Source organism: Rattus norvegicus, chromosome 18, assembly GCF_021556685.1.
Source record: "Rattus norvegicus strain SHRSP/BbbUtx chromosome 18, alternate assembly SHRSP_T2T, whole genome shotgun sequence".
Lineage (NCBI taxonomy): Eukaryota > Metazoa > Chordata > Mammalia > Rodentia > Muridae > Rattus > Rattus norvegicus.
The window spans coordinates 83,752,678-83,778,168 of record NC_141551.1 but is presented as its reverse complement, the minus strand read 5'-3'; positions in this window follow the sequence as shown (position 1 = coordinate 83,778,168).

The window sequence follows — 25,491 nt, the reverse complement described above, 5'->3', positions numbered from 1 at the left end:
ATCCTTGGGGACAAACTTCACTCTCTACAGAGCAATACAAGAGAATCATACTAGATTTTGTTGCATATTCCTTTGGGATTTGTGTTAGATTTTTCCAGAGCATCTTAGAAATATATGCAAATATTCATGTAGTGATTGGTTCCAATGTTGTGAGGTCTGCGAAGACTCATAATCTGCCACATACAACTGAAGAGTCAGGAAAATACGTAGTATAATTCTGCCAGACCTGAAGACCTGAGAACCATGGGAGACAACAGTATGATTCTCAGTCTAATAGTTAATATTTAGGACCTGGGTCAGAGGGTGTGTGATATGGGGTGTAGTTCCTGATAGCTCTGTGAATTCTAAGATCTGAAGGCTCAATGATAGGGCCTTTCATAGTTCATAGAAATATACAGATATTACAGTTAAAGGAGTCACTAAATCCACCTTCCTCTACTTCTTTGTGCTATTTGGTCTTTAGCATATCAATGTGGGGGTGAAGGCAAATCTCCTATTCACCTAGTCTATTGATGCAAATGCTAATCTAATTAAAAAAGAGCTTCACAGATACAGAAATAATGTTCCACCAGCTTTTTGGACATCTCTTGCCTAGTCAAATTGGCATATATAATTAACTACCATATGCGCACCTTAATTTCTTCTGCATCTAAACATGTTTTCCAAAGGTTATAGCACTTGATGGGAGGGCTGTGTTTAATATGAGTTTTTAGTATTAGGAATGATAATCCTGTCATAGCTCGTTGACCCCTGATGTGCCATAGTAGATCCTTAAAGTATCAACTATAGGAGATAAGGACATAAGAAATTCATGATCTAGCATTGAGCATAAAGACAACTCTAGTAAGAATATTTTTCCATGTCTGTATCCCAAAACTGTATTGGGATTTTGATGGAGATTGCATTGAATCTGTATATTCCTTTTGGTAGAATGGCCACTTTCACTATGTTAATTCTATGAGTCCATGAGCATGGGAGCTCTTTCCATTTTCTGAGATCTTCTTCCATTTTTTTCTTGAGAGACTTGAAGTTATTGCCATACAGACCTTTCACTTGTTTGGTTAGAGTTACCTCAAGATATTTTATATTATTTGTAGCTATTGTGAAGGAAGTTGTTTCCCTAATTTCTTTCTCAGCCTCTTTATCAGGCTACTGATTTATTTGTTAATTTTTTATCTGGCCACTTGGTTGAAGTTGTTTTTCAACTGGATAAATTTCTTTGGTAGAGTTTTTGGGGTCACATATGTATACTATCATATCATCTGCAAATAGTGATACTTTTTTCTCCATCTTTATTAAATTTGGTACTTCTTATTTACATTTCAATTGTTATTCCCTTTCTGCCCTTTTCGTATTCACTTGATCTTATTTTGTTGTTTTATTTTTCTACCTAGCACTTCAAGTACTATATTGAATAGATATGGAAAGAATGGGCATCCTTGTCTTGTTCATGATTTTAGGGGATTGCTTCAAATATCTCTCCATTCAATTTGATATTAGCTGTTGGTTTCAGGTAAATTGCTTTTGTTATGTTTGGGTATAGGTCTTGAATTCCAGATCTTTCCAAGACTTTTAACATGAAGGAGTGCTGTATTTTGTCAAATGCATTTTATGCATCTAAGGAGAAAAATCATGTGATTTTTTTTTCTTTGAGATTGTTTATATAGTAGATTACCTTAATGGACTTTCCTATATTGAACTAACCTTGCATCTCCGGGGTAAAGTGTACATTATCATGGTGAATGATGGTTTTGATGTGTTCTTGGACTTGGTTTGAAAGAATTTTTTTGAGTATTTTTGCATTGATATTCATAAGTGAGATTGGTCTGAAGTTCTCCTTTTTTGATTGGGTCCTTGCGTGGTTTAGTTAGCAGAGTAATTAGGCTTCATAGAATGAATTAGGAAGTGTTCCTTTTATTTCCATTTTATGGAATAGTTTGAGGCATATTGTTATCAGGTCTTCTTTGGATTCTGCACTAAATCCATCTGGTCCTGGGCTTTTTGTTGTTGTTGTTTTGTTTTGTTTTTGTTTTTTTGTTTTTTTTTTTGTTTGGGAGGTTTTTAATGACAACTTCTGTTTCCTTATGGGATATAACCCTGTTTACATACTATACCTCCTCTTGATTTAACTTTGGTATGTGGCATCTAACTAGAACACCATCCATTTCATCTAAATTTTCCAGTTTTTGTTTTTTGAGTATAAGCTTTTATAGTAGGATCTGATGATTTTTTAATTTCCTCCATTTTTGTTGTTATGTCTCCCTTTTCACTCCTGATTTTGTTAATTTGAATACTGCCTTTGGGCCCTTTGGTTAGTTTGGCTAGGGGCTTATCTGTCTTGTTGATTCTCAAAGAACCAGTTTTTGGTTTTGTTGATTCTTTGTATTATTCTCTTTGTTTTTATTTGGTTGATTTTGTTCCCGAGTTTGACTACTTTCTGCCATCTACTCCTCCTGGGTGAATTTGCTTCTTTTTGTTCTAGAGTTCTCAGGTGTGCTCTTAAGTTGCTAGTGTAAGATCTCTCCAGTTTCTTTACCAGAGCACTTAGTGCTATAAATTTTCCTGTTAGCATTGCTTTCATTGTGTCCCATAAGTTTAGGTATGATGTGTCAACATTTTCATTAAATTGCAGGAAGTCTTTAATTTCTTTCTTTATTTCTTCCCTGACCAAATTATCATTGAGTAGAGAGTTGTTCAGTTTCCACATGTATGTGTGCTTTCTTTTGTTTTTGCTGTTAGTGAAGACCAGCCTTAGTCCATGGTTGTCTGATAGGATGCATGAGATTATTTCAGTCTTCTTGTATCAGTTGAAGGTTGTTTTGTGACCAACTATAGGGTAGATTTTGGAGACAGTACCATAAAGTGCTGAAAAGAAGGTATATTCTTTTGTTTTAGGGTGAAATATTATGTAGATATATGTTAAATCCATTTGGTTCATAACCTCTATTTATTTAGCCATGTCTCTGTTTAGTTTCTGTTTCAAACACCTGTCCATTGGTTAGAGTGGGGTGTTGAAGTCTCCTGCTATTATTGTGTGGGGTTCAATGTGTATTTTGAGCTTTAGTAAAGTTTCTTTTATGAATGTGGGTGTTCTTGCATTTGGGGCATAGATATTCAGAATTGAGACTTTCTCTTGATGGATTTTCCCTTTGATGAATATGAAGAGTCCTTCCTTATCATAATTGATAACTTTTATTTGAAACTCTATTTTTTGGATATTAAGATGTGAAGTCCAGCTTGTTTCTTGGGACCATTTGCTTGAAATACCTTTTTCCATCCCTTTATTCTGAGATAGTGTTTGTCTTAGTTATTGGGGTATGTTTATTGTATGCAGCAAAATGCTGGATCTTGTTTGCCTAAGACATATCCTTTTATAGGTGAGTTTAGTTCATTAATATTAAGGAATATTAAAGACAGATGATTGTTGGTCCTAACACAATTCTTCAAGACATGGAAAAAGCAATTCTCACATTCATCTAGAAAGGCAAAAAACCTAGAATAGCGAAAATAATCCTTAACAATAAAAGAATTGCTGGGGCAATCACCATCCCTGACCTCAATCTCTACTACAGAGCAATTGTGATAAAAAAAAACTGCATGGTATGGTTACAGAGACTGACAGGTTGATAAATGGAATAGAATTAAAGACCCAGAAATTAAACATAAACTTATGCACGCTTGACCTTTGACAAAGAAGCCAAAAATATACAATGGGAAAAAGAAAACACCTTCAATAAATGGTACTTGTCTAACTGGCTGTCTATATGTAGAAAAATGAAAATAGACACATGTCTGTCACCATGCACAAAGCTCAAGTCCAAGTGGACCAAGGACTTCAACCTAAAAACAGATACACTCTTGAACTCATGAAACAAGGGAAAAGAAAGAGTCTTGAACTCATGGACACAGGGGGAAATTTCCTAAATAGAACTCCAATGGCTCATGTTCTAAGATCAAGAATTGATAAATTGGACCTCATGAAATTGGAAAGCTTCTGTAAGGCAAAGCACAAGACAACAATAAGACAAGTTGACAACCTACAGATTGGGAAAAATAATCTTGACTAACCCCACATCTGATAGAGGGTTAATATCCAAAATATATAAAGAACTCAAGAAGTTAACCACCAGAAAAACCAAACAATCCTATAAAAATGGGGTTTAGAACTAAACCAAGAATTCACAACAGAGGAATCTTGAATGACTGAGAAGTACCTAAAGAAATGTTCAAAGTCCATAGTGATCAGAGAAGTGCAAATCAAAATAACCCTGAGATTCCGCATTCCACCAATCAGAATGGCTAAGTTAAAAAACTCAGGTGACATCAGATGCTGGTGAAGATGTGGAGAAAGAGGAACATTCCTCTATTGCTGGTGGGATTGCAAACTGGTACAATTGCAAACTGGAAATGAATTTGGAGGGTCCTCAGAAAATTGTAGATATATACCTTAAGACCCACCAATACCACTCTTGAGAATATACCCAAAAGAAGCCCCACCATGTCACAAGGGCATGTGTTCCACTATGTTCATTGAGGCCTCATTAGTGGTAGCCAGAAGCTGGAAAAAACCCAGACATGACAGAAGAATGGATACAGAAAATGTGGTTCATTTACACAATGGAATGCTGCTCAGCTATTTAGAATGATGACATCCTGAATTTTGCAGACAAATGGATGGATCTAGAAAATATCACTCTGAGTGAGGGAACTTAGAACTAAAAAGACATGCATGGGGTATGTACTCACTAATAAAAAAAAGTACAGAATACCCAAGATATAGTCCACAGAAATCAAAAAGGTCAACAAGTTGAAGGGCCCAAGTGAGAATACCTCAGTCCCACTTGGGAGAAGAAAGGAATCACAAGGGGGGATGGAGGGACCAGAGAGGGAAAAGTTGCAGAGGGGAGAAAAGAGGAACATAGTCATGTATTGCTTCGAGGGAACAGGACTGAATTCCTGAGGGCCAGCAGGAAGAATGGAAATAGGCAACCTGTGGAGGTAGTAGGTTGGGGAACCCTCCAGAATGTACCAGAGATCTTGGAGGTGAAAGACTCTCAGAACTCAAAGGAAGGGACCTTAGAGGGACCACAGTAGGGAGAGGCAACTTGTACAGCGCAACTCCAGCAGAAAGACAGAGCATCAAGTGAGGGATGGAGTTGCTATCCCACAGTCAAAACTCTGACCCATAATTGTTCCTGTCTGAAAGAAATGCAGGGATAGAAATGGAGAAGCGCCTGAGGAAAAAAAGGTCCAGCACCAGGCCCAAAATGAGATGCAGCTCAAGGGGAGGCCCCAAGTCCTGATACTATTGCTGAGGCTATGGGGCGCTTACACTATGTAAACTATTATAACTGCTTTCCAAAAGATCCAACAAGCAGCTGAAAGAGTCAAATGCAGATACTTGCACCCAACCAATGAACAGAAGCTGCTCACCTCTCCGGTTGAATTAGGGAAGAGCTGGAAGAAGCTGAGGAGGAGGGCGACCCTGTAGGGGGACAATAGTCTAATTTAACCTGGACCCCCGAGATCTCTCAGACACTGGATCACCAACCAGGCAGCATACACCAGCTGATATGAGGTTCCCCAACTCATATACAATATAAGACTGCCAGGTCTGGGTTAAGTCAGGGAAGATGTACCTAACCCTTAAGAGCCTGGAGGCCCCAGGGAGTTTAGTGGTCAGGTGGCGGGGTGGGGGTGTGGACAGCCTCCTAGAGACAGGGGATGGGGTGGAAAAGAAGTATGGGATGTGGAACAGTTGGAGGGTGGATCGTGTGGGGGGTAAAATTTGGAGTGTAACAAAATAAAAATAGAAATAAAATAAAAGACAATATTTTTTTAAAAAGACCATTTTTGAGAAAGTTCATTTGTAAGTGGATCGTGTGAGAAGCAGTCAGTGTCACTTATTGCTGTGAACATCTTCTTTCTCACAATCAAAATTTTCTGTAGTAGGCACCTGTGCTCCTCCATTCTGGCTGAAACTGAGCATTTGAACAATAACTTTCCTTGAGAATCACCAAGGGCATTAAAATCTTAGACACCGTTTCTCATAGAAAGTGATCATATGTCTACATATAAATTTTACTATGGGCCCCAAGAGTCCCTCCATGCCTGTGTTCTCCAACCCATTATTACAGTTCTGAGCTTCATGGCATTTTATTTTCATGCCCTGCACCAAGGTTTCAGAATGAAGGAGCTACTCCTATTTAGTAAGTTCCAAAGTGTCACACAGAGTTTTCAGTTAGGGCTTCTTTATTTGATTTCATTCTTGATACTAAAAATGAACCTTAAACACAACCCTCAAAAAATGCCATAACCTTTTGGAAAACCTGTCTAGAAGCAGAGAAAATTAAGGCATCCACTGGATTCCCCTGAGCAACAACAGAAGCCTCAGCTGTAAAAACTCTGACAGCTCTTCCTGGTTACCATGGTGAGAGAGGCCTTCTTGTTTAGAGACTGCTAATGGAATACTTATGCCCTTCAAGGCTTTCAATTAATTGTTTGGTGCACACTGCTCTCTTCATACATAATGTGTATGTGCTGAGGCAGTGCATAAACCTTACCTGAGGACTGATGGGCTGAGCCTTTAAGATGAGTCAGAACGTTTCTTCCACTTATCTAAATTCTGTGTGTACAGTAAATGTGCCATGCATCATTATTCTATCCCCAGAATATGTCTGCAAGCACCTCCAACCATTTCCAATATTTCCTTGTAAAATAATATGTATCCTGTGGTCTGACTTGCAATACAAAACCGCAGAATTAATGCCACCTGACCACGGAAGCTTTGTGTGTGATGAATAGGGCACTTACAGTTGATGTACCTTGTACTTTCATTTCAAAGCAATGCATCTTTACCATAAAACACATTTACTATGCAAAACCAGTTTTTACATCCTGATTTTTCATTGCTGTTTTGGATAGTCTATGAACATTAAACAATTCCTGTCTTCCTTTGTTCTCAGCAGCTGATAATTATTTCACGCTTTCTCCCTAGAGCAGACTCTAACATCTTCTGAACAAGTGGTCCCTCTCAGATATCACCTTTGTGTGAGGAACTGAAAAAAGACCCAATCACATCACATACTAATTTCCTTTCCTGTGTTCTTGTTATTTGCTATGTGAAAAAGCAAGGAGAGTACACTGATATAAAGGGCAATGCTGATATGAGCTGAACTGATTGTGCTGTAATTATACTGTTATCACATTATGCTCTTTCTGTTATCCAGGACACAGACATAAGCAATCTATGAAAGCAAATCTAAAGATAAAACTTGCATGCACTTTGCAGGTGTCTATGATAACTCTGGATTCTAAAGATGAGGATTACTTAACACAGAGTTATATGTTTAGTGAATGAGCAAAAGGCCTAAAATCCCTTCCTACTGGGACCTCCTGGGTGGTTGATTAAGGAGAAGGATTGAAGGAATTGAAGGGGATGGCAACTCCATAGGAAAAGTAATAGTGCCAAATAACCTGGACCTCTGGGAGTTCCCAGAGATTAAGCCAACAACCAAAGGGCATACATTTGCTGGACTGAGGCCCCTGGAACATAAATCTCAAGAGTACTGTCTTGTCTGGCCTCAGTGGGAGCAGATGCACCTAATCCTGTGTACACTTGACACCCGAAGGAGAGGGATGCCCAGGGGGAATTCTCTCAGAGGCATAGGGAGAGTGGGGGAAAGAACTTTGGAAGAGGAGATCAGAAGTGAGGCAGCATTTGGAAAGGAAATAAACAAAATAATTAAAAAAGATGACTGTCAAAGAAAGCTGAACTTCATAGAAGCTATTTGTTTTTGGTGAGAGGAAATTCCATGGTAAAGCCTTACCTTGAATTATGGTTCTTAATATCTAATGACCTGTTGTATAACTAATGATAAACTTTGATTGCATGTAAATTGCTTATACTTTCAAAAGCTTGTACCAAGTAATTTGTACGGGAGAACAAAGAAAGGTTAACTAAACTTGAGTGCTAATAAGTCTTGCTGTCCTTGATAAATTTCTCTTATTTGTCCTATTAAGAAGGAGCCTCTGGTTCACAGATGACAGTAGAGTAATGTCTTCTGTATTTCACATAAAGTTGTAGCCAAATCCTGCCTTATGGTATTTGAGTTGAAGAGGTGTAGTCTATACTCCATCAACTTTTTTCTCCTTATTCTAATGGTATATGTGAGGGCGAGTCACTGGTGCCATAGGGATGAGGCTATCCGATTAGCATGGCAGACAATGACACTGAAGAATGTTCCTGTTATGTTGACACTGCTGAGCCACCCCACAGGTCCTGGACTCCTTTCAAAAAGACTATTAGACATGTGAGGATGAAAATTATTCAGTCCCATCTAAGCTACTACCACTTGGGTTCTCGTTGCAGCAGCTCTCCCCAGATAGCAGATATACAGTACATACAATTAGAGTTAGGCTACATAGGTATTACAAAGCATGCATCTGTTGAAAAAAAAGTTTTTCTTCCCATTTTCTAACTCTGTCTCTACAAAGTCAAGAGAAGACAGTTGAAACCAGCTTCTTGAAGCTAGTGAAGCAACCTCAAGCTATATTACAGAGAAATTATGATAAAAACTGCACGGTATTGATACAGAGACAGGCAGGTAGATCAATGGAATAGAAGACCCAGAAATGAACCCACATGCCTATGGTCACTTGATCTTTAACAAAGGAGCTAAAACCATCCAATGGAAAAGAGACAGCATTTTCAACAAATGGTGCTGGTTCAACTGGTGGTCAGCATGTAGAAGAATGCAGATGGATCCATTCTTATTGCTTTGTACAAAGATCAAGTCCAAGTGGATCAAGGACCTCCACATAAAACCCAATACACTGAAACTAATAGAAGAGAAAGTGGGGAAGAGCTTTGAACACACAGGCACGGGGAAGATTTCTTGAAAAGAACATTAATGGCATATGCTGTAAGATCAAGAATTGACAAATGGGACCTCATAAAACTGCAAAGCTTTTGTAAGGCAAAGAACATTGTCCACAGGACAAAATGGCAAAGACGGAAGACCAAAGAGTGGATCCTTCAGTCCTTCTTAGAAGGGAGAACTAAATATTCACGGGATGAAATACAGAGACAAAGTGTGGAGCAGAGACTGAGGGAAAGGTCATTCAGAGTTGGCCCTACCCGGGGATCCATCCCATAAACTGTCACCAAACCCAGTCAATATTGCTGAAGCCAAGAAGTCCATTCTGCCAGGAGCCTGATATAGCTGTCTCCTGAGAGGCTCTGCCAGAGCCTGACAAATACAGAGCCTGGTGCTCACAGCCAGCAATTGAACTGAGAATTGGATCCCTAATGGAGAGTTATAGAAAGGACTGAAGGAACTGAAGGGATTTTCAGCATCGCAGGAAAGACAACAATATCAACCAACCAGAACCCCCAGAACTCCCAGAGACTAAACCACTAACCAAAGAGTACACATGGAGGAACCCCTGGCTCCAGCCACTTATGTACCAGAGGATGGCCTTATCGGGCATCAGTGAGAATGCCTTGGCCTTGTGAAGGCTCAATGCCCCAGTGTAGGGGAAAGCCAGGGCGGGAAGATGGCAGGAAGTGGGTTGGTAGGTGGGGGAACACTTTCACAGAGGCAGGGGCAGGGGTAGGGGATAGTAGTACCCCACCGGGGAAATCGGGAAAGGGGATAACATTTGAAATGTAAGTAAAGAAAATATCCAATAAAAAAATAAAGAAAACAGAAAAAGAAAAGAGTCTACTATATTCTTTGCTTAGCCAGCATAATTTCTTACTACATTCTAAACCATTTCTTATAACCACAAGGAAATTTAGCCACCCCCACGCATCAAATAAGCTTCTTGTTACAGAAAATAGAGACCATCGCAGGAAACCCCTACTGAACCCAATGCTAGACCAGTGTATGATTTGAAGTCCATCCCAGTGGATACCTTTATACCCTTCTGCGTCTATACAACTGTGGCTCAGGGAAGATTTCAGAAGAAGGAGATGAAAGACTCTACAAGCCATAATGCTGGGAAGTCTATTGTGAAACACTCTCATAGAAATGAGTGCATAAATAAGGTGTAAAAATGGCAATATCAGTGAGCATGGTAACATGAAATGGGAAAATATATCTGGGGATCTTGCCTCTAGACAAATAGCTATAGGCAACTAATGACTACTGGAAAAGGGCAAACCAGCCTCTCTTAAGGATGAGCCCCCTTATTGCTTGTCTACTGAAGGGTGGTCAGCAGCCCTGAAATCATGTATGCACAAACAATAATGCATAATAATATTAATAAAATTGAAAATATCAACTTGTGTCCCGCGCTACGTCTCGCCAGCAGGAACGACGCGGCACACACAGGATCCTACTGCAGAAAAGCTTTAATGCGTCTTGAGAGGGAGAGCATAAGCTTACAATGCGGAGACGGAGAGTGAGGAATAACCGTCCCTTATATAGAAAACTATCCTCGCCTAGGACGTGTCACTCTCTGACTGGTCGCTGCCAATTATGCCAGATGACGTACCAAAACATACGTGTCCCTTTGAGTAGGGAAGTTACCAGGTGCCTGCGTATTGCCCTTTTTACTAGGTGAGTTCTGCCGGATGCCGGTGCCATCTTGTAATGAAGTTTGTGAGGACAGCTCCTCACATATGTGAGGACAGCTCCTCGGACAGCTCCTCACATCTCCCCCTTTTCTGTGTTTTTTAAGCAAACAGGACACCCAGATATAGGAGGGTGAAGACAGAGGTCATATCCTCGTACAAAGTTGGCGAACCTGTACAAGAGAGATACCCTTAGGCTGTTGTTGGGACCCAGGGCACTCCCGACCCGTCGCACTGCCATTTTTCGAGGGAGGGAAAACTGGGGCAGAAACCCTCATGTAATATGACATGCCTTCCAGGGAGCGTATTTGGTAGAACTTCCTGTGCGATGCTAAGCTCGTCACCCCTCATGGGCTGCTCAAGCCGGACACTCTAATCCTGTGCAATGAACCGAGGTTCTAGGAGTGCAAGAGCTGTCCAGCCGGCGACCTGTTGCTTGAGCATGGTCAACCAGATATCGGCTGACGCTCCTTGTTCAAGGGCTACAAGCGCCTGGGCGATCACTACTTTGTCCTTTCTTGTTTGAGATCTCAATTTGCAAAGCAACCAGAGGAGTAACACTAATCCACAGCAGAGGATCACTCCAAAAAGTCCCACTCCCACCCATTCCTTGAAATAAGAGACTGCTGAGGTGATCCAGGACGACAATCCCTCCGTCAAAGACAGGTCCAGTCGGGTAGAATTTACTTGAATGATGGTCGCTCTCAGCTCCCGAAGTGTCTGTTCAAACTCCGAGGTCCAATTCTGTAACAGATGCTGTGAAAGACTCTTAGACAGATTAGCAGCTCGGGTAAATTTGTCATATTATATGGAGGTGACACAAAGGCCTGGGAGTTTTTGCTCACAGCCAAGCTGGGCCAGTGGCCATAGAATGTCTAACTGCTCTCGTACCAGATCTATACGTTGGTTGACAAGCATAAGGCCTCCCTATATCTGAGTATTGGCCGAGGCCTGTCTGTCCCGAGCCACAGAGATGGTGGCCGATAAATCATTGATAGTTTGGGTTGTCTGTACTGTATTTGACAAGGCCAATGCCGAGGCAGTAACCGAGGCAGTGACTGCTGTCATAGCAATAATGCCAGCAATAATTGCAGAAGTACCAAAATCTCTTTTTCCTCTAAATAAGGTCATGGTCCCCGGGGCATCAACAGGGATCGGGATAAAGCGGGGCATGCGGGTAACTACTGCGATATTTTATATGAGTAGCTGTCCAGACAGAGGCAGCAGGTTTGATGTTCCCCGTCCAGGAAAATGACAACCATCCCTTTTTGCCCTTTCCTCCAAGTAGCATCGCCATGGGCGTAAGATCAGTGCAGCTACCATTAACGCAATGTAAGGCCACCACCATAGAGAACTGTGGCGTTAGCCACAATGTCCTCCTCACCAGTTCCCCATGTGGCCTCCCTTAACCAAGCAGAAGATTGATTACATAACATAATGCAGGGGAGATCAAAAGATGTTTTGTTGAATATGCCAAAACAAAGGCTGCCCTTAAGGGGAATAGTCCTATTTTCTTTTAGTCGTTCAACCTGTGGATCCTTAGGTAAATAGGCCAACCCTAAATCCCTGTTAGTGGTACATCACCGGCATCGGGAGTGGAAAGGTTGACATTATTCCCCATCGTAGCTCGCCCTGCACTGTTGCTGGCATCCATGGAAGAAGAGTGAGGAGGTGCAGGAGTCCCAGTCCCTTCTTGATCACTTGCTGTGATGCTCCGAGTAAGTCATCCTGGGATCCATATGGGATTTTCATTGTCCTGTGGAAAAACACAGACAGCTCCCCTGGATCTTATTAAAACACGGGCCTTTCCATTCATTTGTTAATACATCCTTCCATTTGACTAATTCTTTTGTCCTCTTGGGCTCTGAGCAATGTCGCTCAGCCGCTGTTTGTCCAGCTTCATCAAGATTTAAAAAATTTAAGGCAAAAATGGCCAGAGCAGTGGCCACTCGGGGTGTTGGGGGGAGTTCCATCGTAATTCCCCTTCTTTGTTTTATTAAATATGATTTGAGCATCCGATGAGCACGCTCTATGATTCCCTGTCCTTGAGGGTTGTAGGGCAGGCCCGTCAGGTGGGTAACCTGCATCTGAGCACAAAACTGACGGAATTTTTGAGATGTGTAGGCGAGGCCATTGTCAGTTTTTACACATTTTGGCTTTCCCCAAGCACTCCATGCTTCAAGGCAGTGCTGAATGACATGTGTTGTTTTTTCTCCTGTAAGTGGGGTGGCATGTAGAATGCCAGAACATGTGTCTTGGTTCTTTTTTTTTTTTTTTTTCGGAGCTGGGGACCGAACCCAGGGCCTTGCGCTTCCTAGGCAAGCGCTCTACCACTGAGCTAAATCCCCAGCCCCCAGAACATGTGTCTATAGATACATGCACATACTGTAATTTTCCAAAAGTAGAATTATGAGTAACATCCATTTGCCAGATTTGCAATGGCTGTATTCCTCTCGGGTTGACCCCGATGTGAGGAACTGGGAGGAACTGGCAACACTGTTGGCATTGGGTGACTATATCACGTGCCTCTTTTCTAGTTATAGAGAAGCGGCGGTGTAAAGTTTCTGAGGTGACATGGAAATTGCCATGAAAGACTTTAGCGGCCTCTAAAGGAGAGGCCAGGGCCACAGCTATCATTTTTGTGGCTTTGTCAGCCAAATCATTCTCTGAACTCATTGGGCCAGGGAGTCCAGAATGGGCCCGTATATGAGTAATGTATCCAGGGAATCTTCTATTTAATAGGATAATTTGGATTTTTCGGAAAACATCTGCCACCTTACTAGTGGTTTTAATTATACCGGCGGTTTCAAGAATACTAACAGCACTAGCTCGGCCTCCTCCTCTGAGTCTAAGGTTTTATTTTCAGAGCTTTCAGAACTGTCGAGGTTCAGCGCTTCTAGCTCTTTCACAGGGTATAGGCTGGCTTCCCCTCCTGGTTTATGTGTAGAGGAGGAAGTGCTGGAATCTGAAAATTTCAACGCTCCCTTGTCTGTGGACTTACCGGGAGGGCACTTTTTCTTTCTTAGGACGTCTTTTTTCTTGCGCGCGCCCAACCTCTCACTACGTTCGGTTTCTGACATACTTTCCCGGACTACCTCGAGAGTGGCCTGTCCTTCTACTACTGCTGCCTTACACGTTTCATCCTTTAAACAATTCTTAACCAGCTTCCATATAGCTTTGGTCCCTAGGCGCAGATCCTCTTCCGCCAATTTTCTGTCAAGGTCTTTTCCAAGTTTGTTCCATGAGGCAATCGTGAACGAGCCTGAACAGGCAAACCAAGGCGCCACCCTCTCCACCTCCTTCACAAAGTTTTAAAGTGTTCCTCCTCCAATTTTGATGTTCCTCTGCTTTAACACTGTTTCCAAGGCCGTGAGCACAGACTGTGAGGATCCCATGATGGGCCAGGAACGCCGGCGGCTTATCTACGTCCGTCTGACAAGGCGTGAGGTGAAAGGGTAGAGACGGACACGCTGCTCTCTTATGTACGGGAGTCTTACACGCGCCTCCCCGGACGGTGCCGCTTATCTACGTCGGCCTTATCGCGTCCTTGTTCCTCAACAGTCAAAATCGAAGGTAAAAGGGAGCTGCGCGAAGCTCACTTATATACGAGAGACTGAGACGCGCCTTCAGCTGCTGTGATCGTCCTTTTAACAGCAAAAACGGTGAAAACAGAACATAAAGAGTAGGGTGGCTCCCAGGACAAATACTATAGCCTCAACAAATCCTTCCCAAGGCGGTGACAACCCCAGACCAAAGTCCAAGAGAGGGCTGCCTCTCCGAACGTATCTACCTGCAGTTCTGAATCCTCCTTGTCGCCAAGGGATCTCCGAAGGTGCTGACGATGGCGAGGTCTTTCCCGGGTTTTCGGCACCAGATGTCCGCGCTACGTCTCGCCAGCAGGAATGACGCAGCACACACAGGATCCTACTGCAGAAAAGCTTTAATGCGTCTTGAGAGGGAGAGCATAAGCTTACAATGCGGAGACGGAGAGTGAGGAAACTTATATAGGAAACTATCCTCGCCTAGGATGTGTCACTCTCTGACTGGTCGCTGCCAATTATGCCAGATGACGTACCAAAACATACGTGTCCCTTTGAGTAGGGAAGTTACCAGGCGCCTGCGTATTGCCCTTTTTACTAGGTGCGTTCTGCCGGATGCCGGTGCCATCTTGTAATGGAGTTTGTGAGGACAGCTCCTCACATATGTGAGGACAGCTCCTCGGACAGCTCATCACAAACTTGAGAATAGAGGGGGGATTAGAGAGAGAGTATATGTGAGTGGTGGAGGGAAGAGAAGAGAGTGGCAAGTGATATAAAAGATAATTTATTTCAATTAAAATATATTAAAAAGAAAAAGAAAATCAGTGTTAATGGCTGCTCAAGTTTATGCTTATGACAGTTTGTGGGAAAACTATAGGACCTTCATATATAGAATCAAAGACTGCTTCTTATTAAAGTTTATGTACCAATGTTCTCCCCCAGTATTTCAAGAAGCCATAAATACATAAATAAATATTAACAAAATAAAAAATCCAAAAATCTATAGATATCTATTCATAATTCAATGTTGTATGAGAGCTTAAGTCTAGTAATCAAACACAGTAACAACCACCACTTCAAAAACAACAAAATAGCATAAATTAACACCAGGAAGAATAGAGAGTATATTTGTTTCCTTAGAGAAATGGAGGAAAGAGCTTTCCTTGCAGACTAGAAAGCACAGAATGCCTGTTAATCTTGATAATCTGCTCAGAGGAAACTGGTCTTTAGAGACTAATATTTCAAACTAAGGAAAAGCAGGCTGCCAGAAGCAAGGGCAGAGGAAATCTTTCAACAAGATACTCAATTTGGAACACAATTTATGTAAAACATCTTAAGATGAGTGTACTATTATGTTATACTGGGTGAATTTTAATAGGTTATGAAGCGATTAATTATGATCAATAAGCTCTATAATGCACTGTCTGCTAAGACATCAAAGAAATAATTTAATTTAACAAATATTTATTGAGTAGTTGGTTGAGATTTGTGACAGAAACAAATAAGGCAGCATATCATTTCTACCCTTATTCAAGTTACTCCAAGGAAAAAAAAGCCAGTTATACATACAAAATGCCAACCCTAGAGGAAATAGAACTAAAAAGGAAATCTCATTATCACTTATTTCTGCATTAAATTAAGGCCAGTGCTAAATGGAGATATATTGAATTTTACTTGGTATCATCTGGATAAGTGTTAACTGTAGGAGTCATCGATGCCTTGCTAAAAGTAAAAACATTTATACTGCAGGACTAGCTACCTCAGTCACTGGAGACAGAAGGTTAATTTAAGTTCTGTCCTGGTAGAAGAAGTAAAGGCATAATGGCTGAATGAAACAACATACCCTGCACATTTTATAATCTGTGGTTTCAGTAGAGTGAAAACAAATCTTATTTCTTTTTCTTCCTCCTTGGACTTCCTTTCCTTTTCTCCTTCAGTCTTTCTTCTACTGTTCTCTTCCTCATTTTCTGTATTCATATTCTGTAGGAGAAATCTTTCCAGCTTGTTTCCTATTTGCCACTCATAAGGGAGGTGGGACACTCACGTCTTACTCATTCTTGGGTAAGGCTGGCTGTGATCAAAGCTAATATGCTGAACATTTTTCTATTTCAATGAGACAAAATACGCTTCTGAAGTTTGTCTAAATTAACGCACTAAACTGAGTTGATTAACAGAAGAATGCAAATAAACTCTGCTGGTGTCTCTTACTAAGTTGATGATGAGGTGAGCACAATATTATTAGATGGTATTTATAATCTGTTTGTGTGTGTGCACATGTGTGTGCTGAGAATTTACACACACACACACATTCTCTCACACACACATTCTCTCACACACACTGAGATTGAATTTTGAAGAGAAATGAGAATAGATTAAAACTACTACTAAAAACCACATATGAGGGAGTACAGAAAAATGATTGGCTTTCTCAAAATGTTGGTGACAATCAAAAACCACTCCGTTATTTGGGGAAACTGTCAGATCATTCAAATTCCACAAATAAGGCATGAATAACAACCAAACAAGAATGCAAATGTGAACACAATCTTATTATAGAGACACAAGGTGTCTCTATGTACTCTGAAGCCCACCTGGAAGTTGTAACATTTCATGCCTAAGCAGGTGACCTGATTTGTGAGTACAGTCTTTAGTTAGTGGCTAATTTGGGACATATTTCAAGATGATTGGTGGTTTTTTTTTTTTTTTTAGACAGGAAACTTGAACACAAGGCAGACATACACAGAGAAGCTAATGCACAGGCAGAGGCATGCTAGCTCAACAGTTGCATTGAGATATCTACAAACCAAAGAATACAAGGTTTCTGTGCAAACAGGAAGCTAGGAGTAAGTCTCCCCTAACTTGTTCAGTTCTTTTGTTCATCAGTTCTAGGACACAGATGTAGCATATAACAAGCCAGCCCTACGTCTATTTGTTATTAGGCAGACAGTACTTATGTGGGGTGCCCCATACTCACCATCCTCTGGCTACAAAATATGATAATTAGCATTCTTCTGATCTGAAAATTTGTTTCAGTTATTCAGTGTTCAGACATTTTAGGATCCCCTGATTAGCACCTACTCTTATTTCTTCCTGAGACCATCTTTTCACAAACTAGTGCCTTCTGTATATTCTTGGCAAAACATAGTTGACAAGCATGTGTCTCTTCACAGATGATGTCATATAAATTTGCTTACATAACGTGTATTAAAAGTTTTCAAAAGCTGCTCAATATACTAGCAACACATTCTGATCAAGAAACATTAAATTTGACATTTTTGAATATGAAGACACCGTATCTGTCACCTTTTAAATGTTATTTGATTTCCTACGGGGAAATTCCAGTTTCCTTTGAAAACACCTACCTTTTGAGTTCCCCTTTGAAGCTATGTTTACTCTACAGACTGAGAATCCTTCTCTCTTCTGAGTAGACAAAGCTTGATATAAGTTGTGCTGAACTGAGCTGTGTTGCTGCTTTCCCTCACATTCTGCCACCTGACCTTTTTGCTTCACATCACCTGGAATCACCGGATGTACATCAACACAACTTTGCAGTGACAAAGAGATCATTTCGTCAACATGCAGATTTAGACACATAGGTACTTTCCTTAGGCATATCTCAAGAAACTATCAATATTCTAATCCAAGAATATATAGTCACTTAAGGAAAGAAGAATGAGGGCCATAATAAAGGCAGAGGTTGAAGCTTTGATGAGTTCAGCTCCTCACCTGCAGCATGACAGGGGCACATCAGGTCTTCCAGGAGCCATACTCTCTTGATTTAGTGTCATTTTCCTGGCTTATCAGTTCTTGTTCCTGGTATGCAACTGTAATGTTACTTGCAGGAAATCTGATTTACTGAGAGTAAACACTGATGTACTGTTTTCTAGTAATTCTTTTTGATTGTTAATTGATAACATCCCATGTTATTGACACTTATTGGGCGCCTGCTGTTGCAAAATGCAAGAGAGTAAAATGTGTCTTTAAACCACCAGGGAACCACAATTTAGACTGATATATATTCTATACTTTGTCTAAAAAGTCAAAGGTATTATATAAAATATGTGCCATTGGAAGTGAGGCAGGAAATGTCATTCTGAGAAGTGATTGTTGTACAGGCTCATAAATGGGACTACATTATTAGTGAGATCCTAGAAAACAGAAGCATATTTTTGTAGGCAGAGATTAAATGCCAGAGTTTCATAAAATCAGCATTATCATTATTTAATCAGTTCTGTCATTCATTTTTAATTTATAAAAGCTTTTTATACTCATTCTATGGTTGTAGTATCTCCAGAGAGTCCAGATTTACTAGAATGCTACAGCAATTAAAATCACTTAATCGGCATGAGACAAAACATGTATATATCAATAGAATAAATGGAAAACCCAGAAATACATCCTGAGACATATGATCAAGGCTGATTTTTAAAAAAGGGCCAACCACAAGGCAATTTATATAGCAATTCACGACTGTAGAGATATAGATAAATAGGAGATAAATTAATATCAACCCTTGCTTTACACTTAATTAAAGGTTTATATTGAATTTTACAATACATTTGAATATAAAAAACTATAAAGAACTTACTAGGTAGTAGAAAGCAAAATCTTTGCAAGCTTAGTTTAGGTAAAGAATTTTTACAAAGTGCTTTAGAAGCACTTAGTATAAAAGAAGTGCCAAGATACCTTTGTTTAGTGCCAAGATACACACAAAAAATTGTGCCTTTCTCAATTTTTCTATATCTTTTTATTTGAAACATCTGAACACATTCTCTTGCATACCAAAATGGAATTCCACAGATATGTTGACAGCAAAATTTGAGATTCGAGATACAAGAAGTTGGAATAGGCTAGCTTTAACCACAATCATCAGTTTTCTATTTAGATTTAGTTTTAGTTCTCTCCTTTCTCCTCTCTCTCTCTCTCTCTCTCTCTCTCTCTCTCTCTCTCTCTCTCTCTCTTTCTCTGTCTGTCTCTGTCTGTCTCTCTCTCTCTCTCGTGTGTGTGTGTGTGTGTGTGTGTGTGTGTGTGTGTGTGTGTGTGTGTGTGTGTATCTGTCTGTTTTCCTCTAGAGTTCAGAATAGGGCATTGTATACTTTGGAGCTTGAAATACAGGTGTTTGTAAACCTCCTGAACAGGGTATTAGTAATCAAGTTCAGGTAATCTATAAGAGCAGCAAATGTTCCTGCCTTAATTAGGGTTTTGCTGGTGGGAGGAGACACCATGATCCTGGCAACACTTATAAAGGAAAACATTTAGCTGGGGCTGGTTTATAGTTTCAGAGGTTTAGTTCATTACTATCATGGTGGGAAACATGGTGGTATGCAGGCAGACATGGCACAGGAGAAGGAACTGAAAGTTCTACATGTTGAACTGCAGGCAGCAAGGAGAGACTATCACACTGAACATTGTTTGAGCAAGAAGACCTCAAATCCATCCCTAGTGACTTACTTCCTTCAACAAGACCACAGATACACTACAAGATCATACTACCTAATAGTGCCACTTCCTAAGGGCCTAACATTCAAACACATTAGTTTGTGAGGGGGGGTATACCTATTCAAACCAACAGAACTCTTAATCATTGACCATCTCTCCAACCCTTAACCACAAAAATTCTTAGAAACAGAAGGAGATATGATTAAATTAGTCACGAGAAGTTGATGGAGACCAGGAACTGGGTAGGAGATGAGGGGAAGAACAGAAGGGGTATGACAATCAAGTATGGGGAAAAGAGAGAGGCCTGGAAGTGAAAATGGAAATTTGAGGGGGTAAGGGGAAGACATCTCTGGTGACTAGCTGGAGACCTGGGATGGGAACAGATATGATGGTGACCCTAGCTTAGATTCCTATCAGAGATCAATACGGAGAATGAAATAACCACCTCTATAGCCAGGCAGAACTTTCAGAGGAGGGAGGAGGACATCAATCCACCCACAAAACCTTCAACCCAAAATTTGTCTTGACTAGAAGATATGCAGGGATAAAATTGGAGCAGAGACTGAGGGAACAACCACCCAACGATTGCTTTTAGAAAAGTAAAAATGAAGAGCTTTTTACCATTCAAACATTATTCATTTACTAGTTACATTTTTAAGTTCTGTGTTGTTGCTTAGGATAGGAAGTAAATGAAACCATTAGTTCTCATTGTTTAGAACTTTAAATATCCCACTATCAGCTGCTCAATGAGCAAACAAATGATATAACACATAATGGAACACTACTCAGCAGAAAAAGGATGGCTTTTTATTCACACGGATGACTTTTTTTTTTTTTAATTCACATGGATGACTCTCAGGAACAAGGCAAAAATAATGAAATGTCAAAGGGTACATATTACATGATTGTGTCATACAAGATTTCAGAGGGGATAAATGAATCTACAGTAACAGGAGTCACATCAACAATTTCCTGACGTCTGAAGATGGTCTAACTACCTAAACCAATTCATCAACTCCATAATTTATATTTAACCAATAAAAGATACAGTTGTTTAAATAGCATAATGAAAGTAGTGGATGATTGTCAGTAATTCCGTGATTCTTTTGTTCTTTCAGGACTAAGGAACCCCTAGTATTTTAATTTATGCAGCACTTGGCTATTTCAAGTATTTATTTGAAGTTGTTGAATTTATTGCCTGCCTCCTCTTTTCAGTCTCAAGACTATTTGTGTTTGAGTAAAATTTCATGTCATATTTTCAGCCTTAAATATATAGATCAACCCGATTGTCACTCTTGTTTTCTCCGTGTGACTTCTGTTTTAGTGTCAAAGTGGGTTCTTTATTGGCTGAGGAGATGTCTTAATGGTTAAAGTGCTTGCTGTGCATGCACAGGGCATGATATTGGATCCCAAACATCCACCTAAAAACTGGGCATGGTTTAGTCCCTGTAACTCTAGAACTGAGGGTACATGTTGAAGATGGGTAGATCTCTGGGTCTCATTGGCTAATTAGAAAAACGAATAGTTTCATGTTCAATGAGAGACCTTTTCTCAAAAAATTTAGTAGATAATCATAAAGCAAGATATTTGATGTCAACCTCTGGCCTTCGCACTTATAGGCAAGAAAATCTGTGCATGTGTACACACACACACACACACACACACACACACACACACACAGGAGGCTAAGGTGACTCCTAGTTCTCTGCCAGACTCCTGACTTGGAACACGTACCATGCTTGTCACATAAAAGAGATATGACCTATAGTCTTATAGGCCTGAAACAGAAGTCTCCATACTAATGAGGTACCTAGATGTTCTGAGAGGTTAGCCAATAAGCTTCCATTCCCAATCATTCCTCCTTGCAAGAGGTATTTAATCTCTGGCCCACCCTGAGAAGTAGGGTATGGTTTTACACATCCATTTTCTACCATAACAATAAACTGTTTGGAACCATGAACTGTCTCTTTTCACCAAGATCCGCCATGGAAAGCCATGAAGAAGGTCTTTGCCTACAAATCCTCAGCCTAATTTCCTGTAGAAGGGCTCTCTGTGCTCCCAGCCACAACTGCTCTTAAAACTGTCTCCATCAAGCCAAGGACAATCTTCATCATGAGACAATCCAGGACTCCTCCCACTCGCCGCACTCCCATCCCTCCTCCCCCTACCCCAAGACTAGACACTTTCCCCAGCCTGCTCTTCCACAACTCTCAGTGGTGCCTGAATGTCCAAGAGTCTGAGAAATCCATGGCCCCAACCTCGCAGGTCCAGGGACATCTGCAAACCAGCTCCAGCTTTCCCACACCTAAGACTGCACTTTCCCACCCCCAGAGCAGTGTTTCAATGCTTCCCTACAGCAGAGCCCTGCTCTGGTGGGATAAGCTCAGTCAAACTCCAAATGTTCTCTTGGGTACATAGACTTGTATTACACAGAATCTCTGATTATATCTATTCTTTGTGAATTCTTTGTTGACTTGCTTCTTCTAAACATCTCAGACACCTCCCTTTATTGCTGAACATATCCCCTAGAATTGTCTTATTCATACCATCTGGAATAGTTCTTTTCAATTCTTTTCTTTATCTCCTTTATTAGAAAGATAGGAATTATGTAAGCTTTACTGTTTTTAAATTTTTATTGGCCCAAATTTGCTTTCTGTACTGATGGTTTCATAAAGATGTTTTTTTTCAAGCACACTGTCTACATTTCATTAATATGATCAGTGATTTCAATGGCCACTGACTATTTCTCAACTTTCATTCACTCTATTGCTGGTGGGCTCAACCATGTCTGCGTTTTAGTAAATTTTCTGAGAAAATAAACAAGATTTTAAAAGCCATTTGTTATTTGTATCACAAAATTGAAAATGTGCTAAAACTTGGAAACATTCAAATTATGATAGCAGATATTTAGACTTGAAATATGCTAGAAGACACCAATCCTTAAGTATTTACTAAATGTTTCTCCCTCAAATACCATACAGTCAACATCTAAAAGGCTTCTGGTGACTTTTTGTGACATCTCGAAGCCCCTGACAACTTTGAAAGTTAGCTACTTACGTGCTAAAATCATACTGTAACAGAACTCCTGAGAATGAAGCTGCAAGTTACAGATCGTGATGTGTAACAACAGAAGGCGGAACAGACCATATCCTCTTGGCATAGAGCTTCCAGCATTGGTCCAAGTTTGGGCTGGACTCTTTTCAAACTGGTATTCCCCTTATTTCTGAGGACATTGTTTTATTTAGAGACGATTCCCATAGTGTTTCTAAATGGGATGGTTTCAATAGCTGAAGGAGCATCAGACATCCACAGAACAGCTCTTTTTGCGCACCTTGATGGATTGATTAGTTATTATTATCTATTTTAGGACGTCTCACAATGAAGGATTATTTTTTCTTTTTTTTCAGTTGGCTTCTAAGAATTTTTATGTAGGTTAATTCATAGCTTTTAAGAATTATGCTCATTGATTCTTTTTGTGCCAGGAATTCATATAGATAGTCTGGACTTTTTTTCATTTATAATGAAAAGACTTTACAATTAGTTTTCAATGAACTAGTGTGTTTCTTTGAAGCTCTACATGGCCCAGTTCACTGATATCATTTGTCTCAGTGTGTTTTCTATTGCTGTAATAAAATACTAAGACCAGGAAATTTATAGAGAATAGAAGATTATGTGGCTAGAATTCTGGAAGATTGGGTTTCATTGGTGGTACATGTCGCTGACCTGTATTTAGTGTCTATTGAGTCTATTGAGGTACAAGTTGCTCATTAATTATAACAAAGCACAAGGCTCATGTGACAAGCCAGCATAGATGCTACTGTGTCTCTCCTCCCAATTTCTTTTTTATTTTTTTGTTTTGTTGGTTTTTTTGTATTTTTTTTTGTGTGTCTGCTAAGGTGTTGGTCTCTACAGCAGATTAGATACAAGTGGCTGTGGCATCCACACTAATAATAACAAGTAAGTATATTTCCTATTTAAAAGCTGTCTTAAAACCTAATAACTATAATTAAAGAAACATATTGAATCAATGTTGGCTCATTTTTTTTGTAATCAGAAAAGTTAATTAGATTTTCCCCACATTTACCTATCATTTGTCAGTGAGTTGTAGCATCAAAAAACTTCATGTTAAATAATTCAGAAAGCACTAGATAAATAAACCAAATATGAGAAAGTATGAAGAAATCTTGTTTGTTCAAAGAGAGAGATTGTCAACTTCTAGAATTTTGCAGAAGTGTTAGTTTTAGGGAGGCATGGCTTTAGAGAAACATACAACAGAACAATGACAAAAAGGCCCAACCTGCAAATGTGAATTATACTGCCATAAAATTTTAGCATGAAAATAATCCCTATTCTAATTATAGCATCTAGTGAAAACAATCCAGTTAAGGGAATGAAACAGCAGATGGTAGAACCTCCTTTTGACCCTAAAATATCTCTATCAATCAAAGTATTAGTAGTTTGAATATATTTTCTTAATTTTAAAGATTTATTCTCATTTGTGTGTATGTATCTGTGTCTATGTCTTTGCATAGGTATGTGTGCATATGTACAGCAGAAATCAGAAGACAGTGTCAGATCCCCTGGAGCTGGGGTTACAAGTAGTTTAAGTGCCCCTCATAGGTGTGGGCACGTGAACTCTGATTCTATTCAAGAACAAGATGTTCTAAACTTCTGAGCCATGTCTTCAGCCCCATGAACCTGTTTTCTCATGTTAGTGAATTACAAAGGGCCAAATACATACACTGAACTCACATTGTATATTTTTATTTATTCAATTTTAAATTTACATATATGTAATGCAACATAGTATATCTCTATATATCTCATTTATCTATCTATCTATCTATCTATCTATCTATCTATCTATCTATCTATCTGTCACCTATCTATCATCTATCTATCTAAAGCAATCCAGCCATTGCCCACTCTCCCAGCACCAACCCCACAGTTCCTCATCCTATTCCTCCCTTGTCCCCAGACCAAAGCCTTCCTCTTCAATCCATTTTTATCAGTCAAGATTCAATACTGAAAGAAAATACTATATGTAGGTGTAAAGTGTGTGTGTGTGTGTGTGTGTGTGTGTGTGTGTGTGTGTGTGTGTGTGTTTACTCTGGTGTCTAGAGGTCAGAGGACAACCTCGATGTTGGATATTTCCAATTGTTTGAGACGATCTCTTATTTTATTGTTTGCCACTCACTCGTAAGGCTTCTCTTTCAATATCCCATTTCACTTTAGGAGTCTAAGAGTCACAGACACAAACTCTTATGACCTCCTTACATGCATTCTGGACATTTGAGTAAAGATCCTCACTGTTGTGCATTAAACTTTATCTCCTGAACCATCTCTCCAACTTCTAATTATTTAAACTACAATACAATGATGACATATACTAATTAACTTAGGAAACACATTGGAAAGATAGTTGAGTTAATTATTATTATTTTTTTGGTTAAAGCTAATTTCATATGACTTTAATACTAAAAATCTCAAATGGGTGTTGGAGTTAACAGCAGTGGGAATTATTTTCCACTCTTCTTCCTTTTTCCTTTTTGCATTAGGCACTGACTCTTTGTCATCAGTCCCTGTACTTTCATTGATTTGTTCCTAAGGCTCTTGTTGCACATGCCTCTTTATACACAGAGGCATTTTTATTTACTTCACATTTTTATCTTTTATTTGCAGTTTTCCACACAATCATGGAAATCTGTCCGAGAGCCTCAAAGCATTTACACATGCTTTGAATTAAGGATCCCAAATATGGCACTAATCTAAGTTCTTAATATACAAGGCACCAGGAGGGTCTTATTTGTTATGGGCAGCATGCTGGTTTTGTTTTCCAAATGTTTGAACTCTGGAGGAAAAAAATGCTAACTTCTTAAATAAAATGGGCAGTAACTGCTGTTCTCATTTGAACAGAGATCTTCCTAATTTAAC